General features: G+C 45.1%; 1 pseudogene across 1 annotated transcript; it reads right to left on the bottom strand.

Annotated features, from left to right (window-relative positions):
• Positions 1 to 369: 369 nt before the first annotated feature.
• Positions 370 to 1,461, bottom strand: LOC310776692 (ethanolamine kinase 1 pseudogene; annotated as a pseudogene). Its single transcript has one exon. The product of its transcript is annotated as an ethanolamine kinase 1 pseudogene (transcript).
• Between the last annotated feature and the right edge of the window lie 12,994 nt (positions 1,462 to 14,455).

The following is a 14,455-nucleotide window of genomic DNA, read 5'->3' as shown; positions in this document are numbered from 1 at the left end:
AATGCATGACATTGGATCAATCTTTTCTTCACGGGATAAATTCAGATCAGCATACACACACACATGCACAAGCACACAGAACCTGTGATGGTTTTGGAAATCTTGAGTTGTGAGATGGTTGTGGACTAAGTTGGGGGGGGGGGGGATAATTGCCCTTGTTGTAAAAGAGATGCCGAACCGACTGAGCAATGGTCCGTCCATACCCGCTCCCTATGAAGAATCCCCAGCCCACAGGGAGCCCCGGCATGGAGGCCAGTCCTGTTTGACCTTTCCCAGTACCCAACCCCCCACAGCTCCTCAGCACAAAAGTGCATCTACTCCTGTGCTCAGTTGCCAGTAACAGGGCACCCCACCCCTTCTCTTCTCATGTTATCCTCCTTTCTCTGGGATCTGCAAGGCCATCACCACAGGCTTGGTGTTGAAGTACTGGTTGAAACGCAGCACAGCATACCCTAGGAAGTCAAAGTCGATGGAAGAGTACTTGGCCTGGATGAGTGCCCAGAAACCCCAGAAGAAGTGAGAGGCCAAAGCGAACTTGTTGACTTGTACATAGAGTATCTCCAGCTCTCGAGGGCTGACTTCCTCGGTTTTCTTGGTGAAGGGTTTGTAGGCCTGTAGATAAACTTTGAGCCACTCCATCTGCATCTCACGGTTAGGGTACAGACCATAGTCCAGCTCACTCATACCTGCAAACTCATTGAAGTGATTGCCGATGTCAAAGGCCTGGTAGTTGTAGCTGGAGTATTCATAGTCTATGAAGCGAACGTGGCCCTCCTTGCTATTGTGGATTATGTTCTTGCAGAGTAGATCATTGTGGCAGAACACCACGGGGGAGCCCAGTGTAGAGAGATGCTCCTTCATCCACACCATCTCCTGCTCCAACACTGCCTTGCTGGGAACCTCCTGCTGGATCCTGATGTTAGAGGCCTGCTCGGTGAACTCTGTGGCCACTAGAGAGAAGTATTTACTAATCTTGATCCAAAGGTCTGGTTCGGGGATGCAGCCGTTGTGTGCATGGATGGTATGGATATGAGCCATCTCCCTGGCTATCAGCCTGAGCAGGGTGGGGTCCCTGATGTCCTGCGTACCAAGGGTGTCCCCCTGCATGAACTCATAGCAGATGCCATTTTGAAAGCTGCAGTAGAGGCGGGGTGCGCAGCCATTAGCGTGCAGCACCTGGAAGCTCTTGAGCTCATTATCTCGGTCCACAATAAGCTCTGTCTTGTTCCCATACACTTTGACCAGGACCACATCTTCTGGGTTGTCTTCCAGAGAGCAGCCCACCAGCTTGTTGGTGGTCCCATCGGTGAAGAGCTTGGTTTTGACATGGTTCATGTCCCACGCAGGTCGCAGTTCTCTAATGAGCGTCATTGCCCCATCTGTAAAGTTGTGTTCTTCCAGGAAAATGGGGGATTTTCTAATTACCGGCGACCCGACGGGCACATGTATTTCGGTCTCCATCCCATCTCCATCCATCTGGTAGTTTCTTTAATCTTCGAGTTCTTGACAGATATGTTTAGAAACTGGAGCATACAAGTGCTGGCTGCTAACGTTATTAACTGTTTTGGTGAATGCCTCGTCTACACTGGTTTTGGAGAGACTTCTCTAGCTTGTTACCTGTGGCAATAACGATGAAGTGAAGATGCAAGGCTCAAGCTGCCGGTGTGGTTGCAGAGTGCCGGTTTTTTAAGGATGTTCAATGCCCATGTTCAGATAGTAATGTTTATGCATCAGATTCTACCAATAAGACAAGACGCGCACAAAAATTCTTGTGGTGTGGAAGTAGCTCCAGCTGGTCCACGTTGTTATCGCAGGTTCAGGCTTGATTGGCTGGGATGTGAGGAAGAGTCGTCCAATTTATAACCTCAGCAGGGAAGGAAATATGACATCACTGATGACATCACAATGTCTGTGAAAGCAATGATGATGTCACATCTATCATCAGTGTAATAAATCACGGGTGACATCACAATTGCTCGAGTGACTGTGATGCATAGTCTATGACATATTTTTGTATAGTCTACTAGTGGACCTGTGGGAGGTCTGGATCATGCCTGGCTAGCCAGAGCAGGATATTTTCCGGTTTTACCTTTCTAGACATGAGGAGTCTGTGTCTAGAAACAGCTGGAAATGGTCAATATTCTCTCTGCCAGTGGGCGGGGGGAGGGGGTGCGGTAGCATTTATCGATAACAAGAAATGTGATAGGAAACAGCTTTAGCGAATCTGTAACCAAACTCCATTCAAAAACATGCCGTTTTAACAGAGGGTCCATTCCAACCATTCAGGCAATAACGAGGGGTGGCATTGTGCCAAAAATGAGCGCTTGCCTTGTTACATAAAGCCGCCCAGTCAAAATAGTGGTCAAACCGTCAATCACTGTGGGTGATTTATTTTACAAGTGGCATTCAAGTCATATCTGACTAGTTTTAAATGTATTTCTCCCCACAAAAGTTAGGCTAGGCCTATGTCTCCATATAGGCTGTCAGTCAGTCAGCTCCTCTCCTCTCCGCAGCTGTGGACGCTCACAGTCACACAACACTGCCTGCCTCAAATGGCTGCCTCACACAATAGACTTGGCTGCATCCAACTCGAGAAAACTTCTCAGAAGAGACTAACGTTAGCGACAAATCTGGAGACTTTTTCTGGCATGGGAATGATGAGATTATTACCAGCAAGCAGCAGTAAAAGCAGGCAATGACGATAGCTGGGTAAGTCCCGCTAGCATCGATGCTAAGTTAGCAAAGTAGCCTACAGCAAGAGCGCAGCTGAAGCTAATTAATATGGACGTTAACATCCATATTAATATATAGCCATGTGCTTGCATGATGACATGTAGTGGCGATGTCAAAGGGTGGCGATTGACGATCTGACTGAGGTCAAGATTGCGCAACTCTAGTAGGCTTATCATCTCCCTTGTTGCATTTTTAAACTGGCAGATGGAGGATTCAACTTTTAGTTGTTTACTCACCTAATTTGGCTCACTTCCAAATAATCCAGCCACGTAACTAACTAACATAACTCGTTATGCGGCCGCAAGGGCGAGCTCACCCGAACACAGTTTCCGCCTGTTTGTGACGGCCGAGATGGTGGAGGCGATTGTGGTGCACACAAATGTGCAAGCCCTCAGGACGGTAGGCCCCAGCTGGAGGCCGGTGGATGCGGCAGAAATGGACGCATTCATCGGCCTGTTGCTTCTGGCTGGGGTCTACCGGAGTGCCCACGAGTGCACCCGAAGCCTCTGGTTTGAGGGGACCGGCCGAAACATCTTCTGGGCAACGATGTCTCGGAAGAGATTTGAGAGTATCACCTCTCATATAAGGTTTGTTTTTTCCCTTTTCTTTCTCAATAGTTTATCTTTTTTATTTTATAGTCTATTGAATTATTGAATATTATTTTTATTGACATGTTTTCCATTTTCCTCAGGTTCGACGATAGGCTGACCAGGCGGGCGAGGTCTCGCTCTCGCGGGGGCGGCCCGGACCGGTTGGGCCCGATCCGGGGGTTGTGGGAGGCCTGGCACCGCCGCCTCCCCATGAATTTTAACCCTGGCAAAAACATCTGCGTCGATGAGATGATGGTGCCGTTCAGAGGCCGTTGTCTTTTCAGACAATATATTCCATCAAAGCCCTGCCGGTACGGCATTAAGGTCTGGTGCTGTGCCGATGTCCGGACCTCCTACGCCTGGAACGTCAAGGTAGCCTATGTTTTTATAATAATAATCATCATGAGCATCATAATTTTATTATTATTAGAATTATTCTGTAATCATTATAATTATATAATAATAATTATTATTATAATAATAATAATAACATTGTATTATTATTATTATTATTATTATTATTATTATTATTATTATTACGTTGCAAATTATCATTTTTTTATGCATGTAATTGTAACACTCCCTGTACTGTATTCCGAACCTAGATTTACACGGGGAAGGTGGGGGAAAAACCTGAGAGAAACCAGGGGCAAAGGGTGGTCCTGCAATTGACGCAAGGTCTGAAGGGTTGTGTGACCACAGACAATTTTTTTACGAGGTATGCATTTATTTTATTGCGTGTTATTTATACACAATTTTATATTATATTGTTTTATTTTTGACGCTGTAAATTATTACTTACAGCTACGCACTTGGCGAGCAGCTGCTCCGCCGCAAGCTGGCTCTGGTGGGCACCATGAGGAAGACCCGCACCGAGGTCCCCCTTGCTCTCCGCACCACCTTGGGCCGCCAGAAAAATTCTACCCTTTTCGCATTCCAGCCAGAGTGCACTCTGGCCAGCTACTTGGCGAGAAAGGGGAAGAATGTGATCATGCTGTCCACCTGCCACAGCAAGGGAGAGATAGTGGAGGGTGACCCCAAGCAGCGGCCCACAATAATCCACGCCTATAATAAAACAAAAGGCGCAGTGGACAACCTTGACAAGGTGGGAAATTATTCAGTGCCTCTGATGTTGGTCAATAATGATGTCATAATATGATTTGGTCTAATGATGCTCCCCCCCTCTCTCTCTCTCTCTCTCTCTCTCTCATACAGTGTGTTGGGACCTACACAGTCCGCCGCAAGACGCGCCGCTGGCCGCTTGCGGTGTTTCACCACATCTTGGACGTGTCCGTGTTCAACGGATTTGTGATCTGGTTGGAAGTCGAGCCGCAGTGGCACCAGCGGGCAAAATATAGGAGGCGCCTCTTCATCGAGGAGGTGGGTAAGGCCATGGCCATCCCCTTCATGGCCCAGCGTCAGCAATTACCGAGGGGAGTCGGTGCAGCTGCCCTCGTCACCATGGCGAGGGACTGCGCAGACCGGCAGCACGCAAGCGCAGCAGGACCGGCTCCAGCCGCTCCACCCCTTCGCCCAGCTCCAAGAGGCGATCCCGCCCCACCGCCTCCCGTGCGCCAGCCTCCCGTCTCTAGGAGGCGGTGCCAGCTGTGCAAAACAGGCCGCAGTTCCTGCACTTGTGCAGAGTGCCGGAGGAGCATATGCCCGAAGTGCCACACAAGGGCACCTCTTTGCACCATGTGCAGGCCACCAGCCGTGTAAACACACAGCCACACACAGCCAGGACGTTGTTTTACCAGTGAGTGTGCTCGCTACTGGCTGAGTGCCAGTTTGGTTTAGTCACTTTTTTATATATATATATATTGTTAATTCATTGTTCATATATATTGTTCATTCATTGTTATGTTATGTTGTTATGTTCTTGATGTTTGTTACTGTAATAAATTGTGTTCTGTTTCTCAAAGTGAACTTGTATGTGTGTTTTATTTCTAGAACAAAATAAGGTAATAGAAGGTAAAAAGTAATATGAGTAATAAAAACAATTGCCATTTTTACATTGACTAATATTTCTCTTGCTAAGAAAATCCACTTTGCATTCATGGAAAGGAGGGATCACATTTAGTTTTTTTTATACTTTGAGGAGTAAAATGTAACTCCCAGCAAAGGGGCTGGGACACCACACCAGAATAGCCTGGTGTGATGATGACGTAATGACATGATGATATGAGGAGGTGTGTTTTGTTGAAGTTGCGTTCTTACCTGTCAGTTGTGATCGAGAAACGGTTTTTGAACATAAAAAAACGTGTTTGTTTGTGAACATGCCATTTGATCTGTTATAGAAGGCCTACGCGCATGCGCAACTGGGGCACTACCCGGATGTTGAGTGAACTCATGATCGGGCACATGACCACAGCACATGACCGGGCTGCTACACGCCATCCATTATCTAGGGAAGAGAGGCCAAAAATAGACTCATGCCTGAGCAGCAGCGCACCAGGCAGATTAGCCGAGAAACAGCCTCTTTTCCCGGCAACGGATTTACTGTGCGTCGGTGATTATCATACTGCAAACTATGTCCCAGGAATGGCTGGTAGAAGCCAGCATCACGATCATGTTAGAGATCTAGACTCAGTTTTTGACGGGGATTCCAGCCATGCCAAGCGCAAGTCTCTAAAGTGAACGGTCGCGGAGATACGACTTCATTTCAAAGAAGGTAAATTTGACGAAAAAAAATGAAAACTGCCAATTTTAGACTCCCAACTAATTTTCACAAAAAACACAAAATAGCTTTATTCATCCATCAATCTCGGTCTAAAGGCTTCAAATCAGTAGTTTGCACTGGAAAATCCGGGTTCCCAGGTCATGTGACATGTTACCATGACAATCACTGTACTGTATATTTCATATCAAACTGCATGCAATTGGTTGCTGTGCCAACACTGATCAAATAGGGGGGTGGGGCCAAACACAATAGAAGCTACAAATTTGATGTATTGACTCTAGCTGAGAGGTGTAAGATCAGAAAAATAATTATTTTTGGGGAAAGTACGTGGGAGTCAAAAAAAAATGTTGTTTTTTTGCTAAATTAACATTGAAATCAATGGGAAAAATATGCAATGGATTTTGAATGGTTGTAACTCCACCAAATGTTCAACCAACTCCAAGGTTAGATATTAAGGTCAAATTTAAAGGTGTTTGGTCCAGGATGCCCGCTGAAAAAAATAAAATAGATTAATTTTGTAAAAATTTCCTGGAGGTCTCAAAAAAGTGGTTTTAATGGTTTTAATACGATCCAGCTGCTGGATGAGGGGGGTTAACGTGATTATAGCACTTACTTTGTGCCAGGAACACTTTTTTAGCATGGCGGAAGGGTGAATTACCATGATAAATCAAAAAAACATGATTTGGAAAGTTTCAGCCCTGAACTCCCAAAACTTTTTTTCCACAGAAAAAAAACACACAAAAAAAACACCTTACGATCCAGCTGCTGGACGAGGGGGGTACAAGAGCATTTGTTTAATAATAGGCTACTTACCCATGTTAAAAGCACAAAAATCCAACAACTCCAAGCAAGTCCACCCCTCTGCTTATCAAGTTGGGAACAATGATCTTCTGCCTGTTTGTTGTTGGCTTTGTCCCACATCCAAATTGTCTTGCACGAATACGCGCGATTTCACCGCGAGAACTTGTCGGTCTCGTCACTCCAGCTGTCTGGCGGAGCGGAGCCGTGACGTGCTCTGCACGCAGCCGGTGAGTGTTGACGGAGCACGGAGCACGCAGCAAAACCGGAGCACAGCCGCAACGCAACGCAAATGCACCCAGTGGAATACCGGCGTCAGGGTCGCACGAGGTGCTTCCTTGCAGCAAGGTTGGTTGGATAATTGCCATAGTGTGAGAATCCGAAGTTCGAAACGAAGTAAAACGTTGGGGTTGTCCTACAACCCAGGTTTTACAAGTGAGAACGAGCGGTTTTATTGAAAACCAAACAATTACACATATCCAGCGTATAAATACTAGCAGGCTTTCCCGTGGGGGGCTTATGGTGAGGCATAGAGAAAATATTGAAATGGTTGTGAGGCTTCTGATGCTTAAAAGGAAAAGTAACGCACACCAAAAGCTGTGGTGAGGTGCCGACGACTGGAAGGAAACTTAAATTGAAAAAAGTGTCGCCCACTCTGGCTCCATTATGCATTTCTTTAATGTCTCCGGCCTTCTTGTTGATCTTGATCTTTCTCCGGCCTTCTTGTTGATCTTGATCTTGAAGAAGGCCGGAGGCCCGAAATGTCAGACAATTAAAGAAATTCATATGGAGCCAGAGTGTGCAACACATTTTTCAATTTAGGCTTCTGATGCTAAAATAAAGATTTCAGTCAGTCAGACTTGGCTAAGGGATAATTTCCCTTAAACCTAAGATGATTAAAAATGATGGGCTCCCATGTCGATTGAGACTGCAGCTAAATCATATGTAGATTCAAAAAGAAGTAGCGATAGTAAGGTCACACTAAACTACATTGATCAGCTGCTTAGAGCCAAAAGAGAAAGGAAAGGAAAATCATCTCACTGTTTGCTACCGAGCCAAGTTGAAAAGAGATTTGATCATCCTGAAACGGAGAAAAACAAATGTTGGCTGAACAGCGACTGTAATGATTCCACCAGGCAGTTTGCATCCCATCTGTATGATGGCAGATGGCTGTGTGGGAGCTCAGGGGACAAATAACTACTACTAGCTAGCTATGGATGGCTGGCAATGCGAACTGGCACTATGGCTAGTACTGCCAATCACTGGCTAGTCCAGCCATCAGTGTGTGGACGGCAGAGGCCCAAGCACAGCCAAATGACTCCTACGTTGCTCTGCTAATAGTTAGCCAGTTCAAATGATCTTGCTAACTCAGTTCCTTGAACGGTTCCATGTCGCTGTTCCGACCTCCCGCTGGTTCGACCTCTCTCTATTCCGACCTCTCTCTATTCCGACCTCTCTCTATTCCGACCTCTCTCTATTCCGACCTATACCCTCGACCACCCAATGTTCCACAGACAGGCCGCATCTCTCCTCCACTCGAGAACATCCTTTCCCAGCTGTCGCTGTCCATCAGCCATCAGCTGAAATGTAGATCAATCATTTTCGGCTGCGTGCATCCAAGCACCGATAGCCGCTAATGGTGACATGAACAGATTCGTTGAGAATTCACGGTAAATGTAGAAGAGCTAGAGAGAGAACTATGTACAGGACTGAAAGACTGCCTCATCCTGCACACATACCCCCGAGCAGGGATTCCGCTAGCATTTTTTCTGGCCGGCCAATTGAGCTGGCGACATTCCAGAATTCTGGCTTTATAGAATATTTATCGGCCCAGTCAAAATGTAGCCTATTGAAAAAAGATAGATTAATCATTTCTTAAATACATAACATATTATTGTATAATTTTTTAGCAAACAAAATTTTAATTTTAAATCATTTTTTGATTTCCAAATAATTTTCTAACTATTCACTGCGGTCTAAGGCACACTGCTCCTTCTTTAATTAATTAATTCAGTTCGGGTTTGCAGACCCATTAAGATTAAACAATAAAACACAAAAAACAAAAGCTATTATCGTCCAACAAACATATTTTATTATAGTGAATGAACTCCCCACAAACTTTGAGAACTGAGTTTGTCATATATTCCCGTTTAATGCCTAAAGAAAGACACTGGCGGGCCTACATTAAATGTCTCTTTGCCTCCAAGAACGTGAAATTAAATAACTTGAAAGATAATCTAAATGAAGGTTTAACCCCCTAGTGGCTGCAGCCGTAGGGATTGAAAAACGAATATTGTATTGTGCTTTAGGATTCTTTCGCCGTGGTGCGACCTGCGCGGAGGCTGTCCCGTCGCTGTCCGAGGTGCTGATCTGCCTTCTCTCTCTCCACTCCACAGCTGTCCACGTAATCTAACGTTATGCCTCCACTCGTAGGCTATAAAGGCACATTCAACTCGAGCACATTTTGCGCACAGAATGCCCCGCAATTTGAAGATCAATACACATAACATGTAGACATTAGGTTGAATCCAAATGCAACATGCAGACAAGAACATGCAGCAATATACAGATGTTAGCTATCTACACAAAGGAAACGTGCAATCTTGTCTGGATTTGCTGCCATGATTGATGTAAACCGAACGTGTGCGTAATAAGATCTCCGTGCCATGGAGAGGTGCATACACTTGCGCTGTGTATGAGTTCGCAGAGTGCTGTCTAGTGACGGTTGTCAACAAACAACATCGGGTTTCGGGATGCAGGCAAAGGCATTGCAAGTATAATTGGACCATTCTAACATTCTTGGATGATTATATATTGCTCCACTAGATGGTCAAATCTGTTGTAGGCTATTGCATCCAACACAATGTCACGGTCATGGCGAGCAATGTACATACAGATTGTTATTAACCACACACACACACACACACACACACACACACACACACACACACACACACACACACACACACACACACACACGTGGACCCGCGACATAATAAACAATAATAAGAATCATAATAACAATAAAAACATAAATATAATAATAATAATAATAATAATAATAATAATAATAATAATAATAATAATAATAATAATAATAATAGAACATGGGGGTGGCTTTCTTTTATTGTTTTTTATTTTTCGGGACAGAGTTCACTCAAAAGGTACATGTCAGCTGGCTGAGTTGAGTTGGGCTGAGTTGTGTGTGTGTGTGCGTGTGCGTGTGTGCGCGCGCGCGTGTGTGTGTGTGTGTGTGTGTGTGTGTGTGTGTGTGTGTGTGTGTGTGTGTACACAGGTGTGTGCATGCTGTGGGTGTTGTGCGAAACAGCGCCTATTGCGGCTGTTTGTGTGCGCTTCCCATGGCATTGATTTACATGTGATTAAAGCTTGGTTGACAGAGCCGAATTTATGGCAGCGTAGGTCGGACTAGTGAGAGGTCGGAATAGAGAGAGGTCGGAATAGAGAGAGGTCGAACCAGCGGTTGGTCGGACTAGCGCCCGGACCCCCCTTGAACGCAGGTGGCAGGTTGAGCTGTCAAAGTTGTATGCAGTTATCTTGGATTCGAGGTGTGGTCAAACATTGCTTGAGTCCCAAGTCAGTCTCAAGTCTAAATGTAGATTACAAAGTCAAGTCCATGTCATTAAAGCCCCAATAGGTAACTTATTTACCTTAGAGGAAGGCTTTGCCGATTTTCAACCTTGCTTGATTTGACCAAGTGAAGCTATTTTTAGAAGCATTTTACAAAATATAGCTGGAAAAAGAATGCCTAAAAGGGAAGTGGGCGTGACTTTGGCTCTCTAGCCATTCACAGCCGCAAGGAATTGTGGGACGGCAGCATTAGCCGCGTTAGCTTGCTAACACGCAAAAATTCTCCATCTTCGTATTCTTCAGCAAACAAGCAACGGATTTTCATCACTTATTTTATTGAAAGGTGTGACCTGTACTTGCTAACAAATTAACGATTCAGTCACCAGTGGCGTATTGACCCGAGAGAAGCTTAATAATGTAGCCTACGTGGTGCAAAAACACTGCGTTTTTTTTAAGCCCACCATCTCATCAACACACAACCTTTGTCATTGTTTAGAGAGAGGTTTCAAGGAGAGAGAGAGGTTTCAAGGAGAGTGACCCCTAGTGGCCGAACATTAGGGGTGGGGGAAAAAATCGATACACCACAGTATCGCGATATTTTGCCTGACGATATCGTATCGATATTTGGACGCCAAATATCGATATTGCAAAAAAAAAAATATATATATATTTTTTTTTTGCAGGCCATGCCAGGCCACGGGCTACTATAAACTTTAGTTCCAAGGCCAGCAGTAAACAAACGGTAGCATATTTTAATTTTGTTTTAACAGTAACAGTTTTGTCATAACAGTCATTTACAAATTCCCTAGTTACTGAATGGGCTGCACAAAATGTTTTGTGTAAGTGAAGTGAAGTTGCAAAAACTACATAAGTACAGTAGTCCACACACACATCCAGTTAAGGTGGACTGTAAGTAGACTGTAACAAACAGTTCAGTTTGTCAGGTGCATGCAACTATGACATGACTTTATGAAAGTTGTTGGTCTGTCTACTTGACAATGTTGCTGCAATAAAATGGTTGAAGTCAGATGTACAGACTGAAAAATTGTTCTTATATAAACCAGATGTTGACAAAGTTTTCCTTTGGGGACATCATTTGCAGTTGAAAAAGTAAGAAATCGTAATATATCGAAATATCGCAATATTCAATATATCGCAATATCGATATATCGCAATATCGAAAATATCGCAGTATCGCAATACTATCGTATCGTGACTCAAGTATCGTTTCAGTATCGTATTGTGGGCATCTGGTGATTCCCACCCCTACCGAACATGACATACTGCACATTTAAGGCTTCAATGTGATTCTCAGTGGATGTGTGCAGAAAAAATACAAAGAAACAATCTGTAGTTGGAACAGCCGCCCTCGAGCAGAACAGCTGTTCACTTCCTGGCGTCATTGTGGACATTCTAACATGGAAGTACCTGGAATAAACTGCAGAGCCGTCGGCGCAGGAAAACATGAAGACAAGGTATATTACTGACATTATAATGATACAAAACGGGTTGAAAATGGGCAAAGCCTTCCTTTAAAAAGCAGCTTTTAAATCATTCTGATGGTACACTGACTTCTAATATGGAGAATGGTGCCTGCATCATTCCCACTCTGCGCCCCCTGCATGCCTGTTTCTTGCAGAATGTAATCTCTCGAGACAGACCATCAAAATGAAGTGAGCGTGACCGCTGTGTAGTCAACACTTACCATCTTCAGCTTATAGCAAGTTGCTACGTGCTACTAGCAACGAGCTAGAGTTGTTATTGTTGTTTCATAGCGATGGACGGATTTGAGAGCGACACACAGCGGATCGGAAATGAAATGTATTAATGGGCAGAGCCGGTCGCTTGGAGCCAATGGCAGAGCTTGCAGGGAGCAGAAAGGGATTTTCTTCCGCTGCCGACCGCGTGTCTTGAGTTCCTGTTGCACCACATTGAAACGGGGCTGCTGCCCCCAGAGGTTAACCGTTGGGTTCCCAGATTGTGCAGCATGTAACTTGGAGACTCCGTCCCAGAGCATGAAAGTTACCTGGGTGTAACTTAATTTCCTTCTGCAGCTCCTTCATATTAAAAACTTTCCTCTGACTTTGAAGTTCTCCCAGATGAACATGCTTTTTACCCCCAATGTTTTGTTAAGCCCTCGTCACTCCAAGCATCTTATCTCTAGGTTTGTGTGTCTGACGGCTGCATCAGCGCCCCCAACTGGCAGGAGGAACTCTGTGTTTCTCTATCTGAAATGATATGGGACAGGAGTTTGTCCGTGGGTCAACTCTGCTCAATTAACAGCAGACACCAGCTCATTCAATTAAAAGTCGCTCACCGTCTTCATTACTCCAAGCATAGGTTGCACAAGATTTATCCTTCTGTCTCACTACTATGCGGTAGGTGTTGGGTCTCAGAGGGCACACTGTCTCGTGCTTTTTGGTTCTGCCCTTCGCTGTCCGGATTCTGCGACAAAATATTTGGCTGGTACTCTAAGTGGCCGTTCACACCATAACCTGAAGCAACGCTCAACTTAAGCTCAACCTACGCTCAACCTATGCTGAACCCACAAGTTTCATTTAGGCGTCCTTGTTAACAGACGAGGCCGTTCACACCACCCGGGCGCGTGTCACGCTGAAGCCATGCTGAAGCCACGCTCACGCCTTGCTCAAGTGATCGTTCAGGGTTCAGTCCTATTTTCCAAACGTGACGCGTGAAGCTAGACGCTGCCATGCAGGAAGTGAATGGAGGGGGGGAGGGGCCCGGTGGAGCAGCTCCGTGCCCGGCGCTGAGGAAAGGAGAGTGTCTGGTGTGAACGGTTAAGCTTAATTTATACTTATTAGAAAGTGTCGCTCAGCACATGGTCACAGACGAAAAATAAAGTGTCGCTCATGGTGTTGCATTTATACTTCAGTGAATGTTCGCCTCAGTTCAACGGTCACGTGACACTCGAACGCTATGCTTCAGACAGCCAAGAGAAGAGGAACGCACAGTGAAACCACCTCGGAGGCAAGATGTAACGTACTTGGCTGCAGCCGCATATAAACAGCACACAACTCACCTCCTCTCTCGTTCTTTGTGATTTTCACGAAGTCATACATCAAGGTCATACTGATAAAAATAGTGGGGACACGTTCATTCATTTCAATCGAGTGAAGACCAAAACAAGGAAGTCAAGCGCGTGCCCGTCTATATAGCCAATCAGACTTGCGCGACACATCGTGACGTAGTCAGCGACACTAGACATTTCACCAGGTAGCAGACACTGCTGCTCGCCGACACTTGAACGTGTCGACTCAAGTCCTCATTTCTGTCGCCGACCGTTTCAAAAGTGTCGGCAGACAAAGCATAAATTGGGCTTTAGGCTGATATAAGGAGAGTGTCTGTGAACGGTTCAGCATGATCAAGCATCAGTTCTGCCTCTGGTGTGGACAAAGGCTAAGACCTACAAAATAACCCTCCAGCCGGAGGCGGAACCCTAATCTTCGGCTGCTGGGATTCCTCTCTGCTCCTCCCCACGGCTGTGCAGCAGTCTCTCACGCAGGGGACGATCGTTGTCAAGAAACTCATTCTGAGGGAATGGAAGTCCCTCTCACCCCCCTCTTTTCAGCTGTGGTTGATGGACATGGCCTCAGTGGTACAGATGGAGAGAGGTTAGGACTAACTCACTTAAGAGATTTGGGGATATTTCTTGGCCTACCTTGACAAGGCTATGGATGACAGGTGACTTGCCCGGCTGTTTTTTTTACTCCTTGTGTTGAACTGTACTTTTTTTCTTTTTTCTTGTGGGTACATGGATACCTCGTGCTGCTGGTAGCACCATATCATAATGTAACACGTTTTTTTTCTTTTAGACTTTTCCTGTGTCTGAGACATATTTATGTTCATTCTTATTCTTTCCATTCTGAAAAAGTTGAAAAATAAAATATAAGAAAAAAAGCTTTCCTCTGACAAACTAACAGGACACTTTTATTGTGAAGAATGTATAGGTAGTGAAATCTGTTTATCACTAGGTAGCTTGATTAGTGGCCCAAGAAGTCGACACATTTGGTGATATTTGGAGCTTTTCTTGCAGCGAATCAGTTAT

Source organism: Poromitra crassiceps (assembly GCF_964638095.1).
Source record: "Poromitra crassiceps genome assembly, chromosome: 5".
NCBI classification, from domain to species: Eukaryota; Metazoa; Chordata; class Actinopteri; order Beryciformes; family Melamphaidae; genus Poromitra; species Poromitra crassiceps.
The sequence above is the reverse complement of the archived record's forward strand: the minus strand, read 5'-3'. Positions and strand labels throughout refer to the sequence as shown.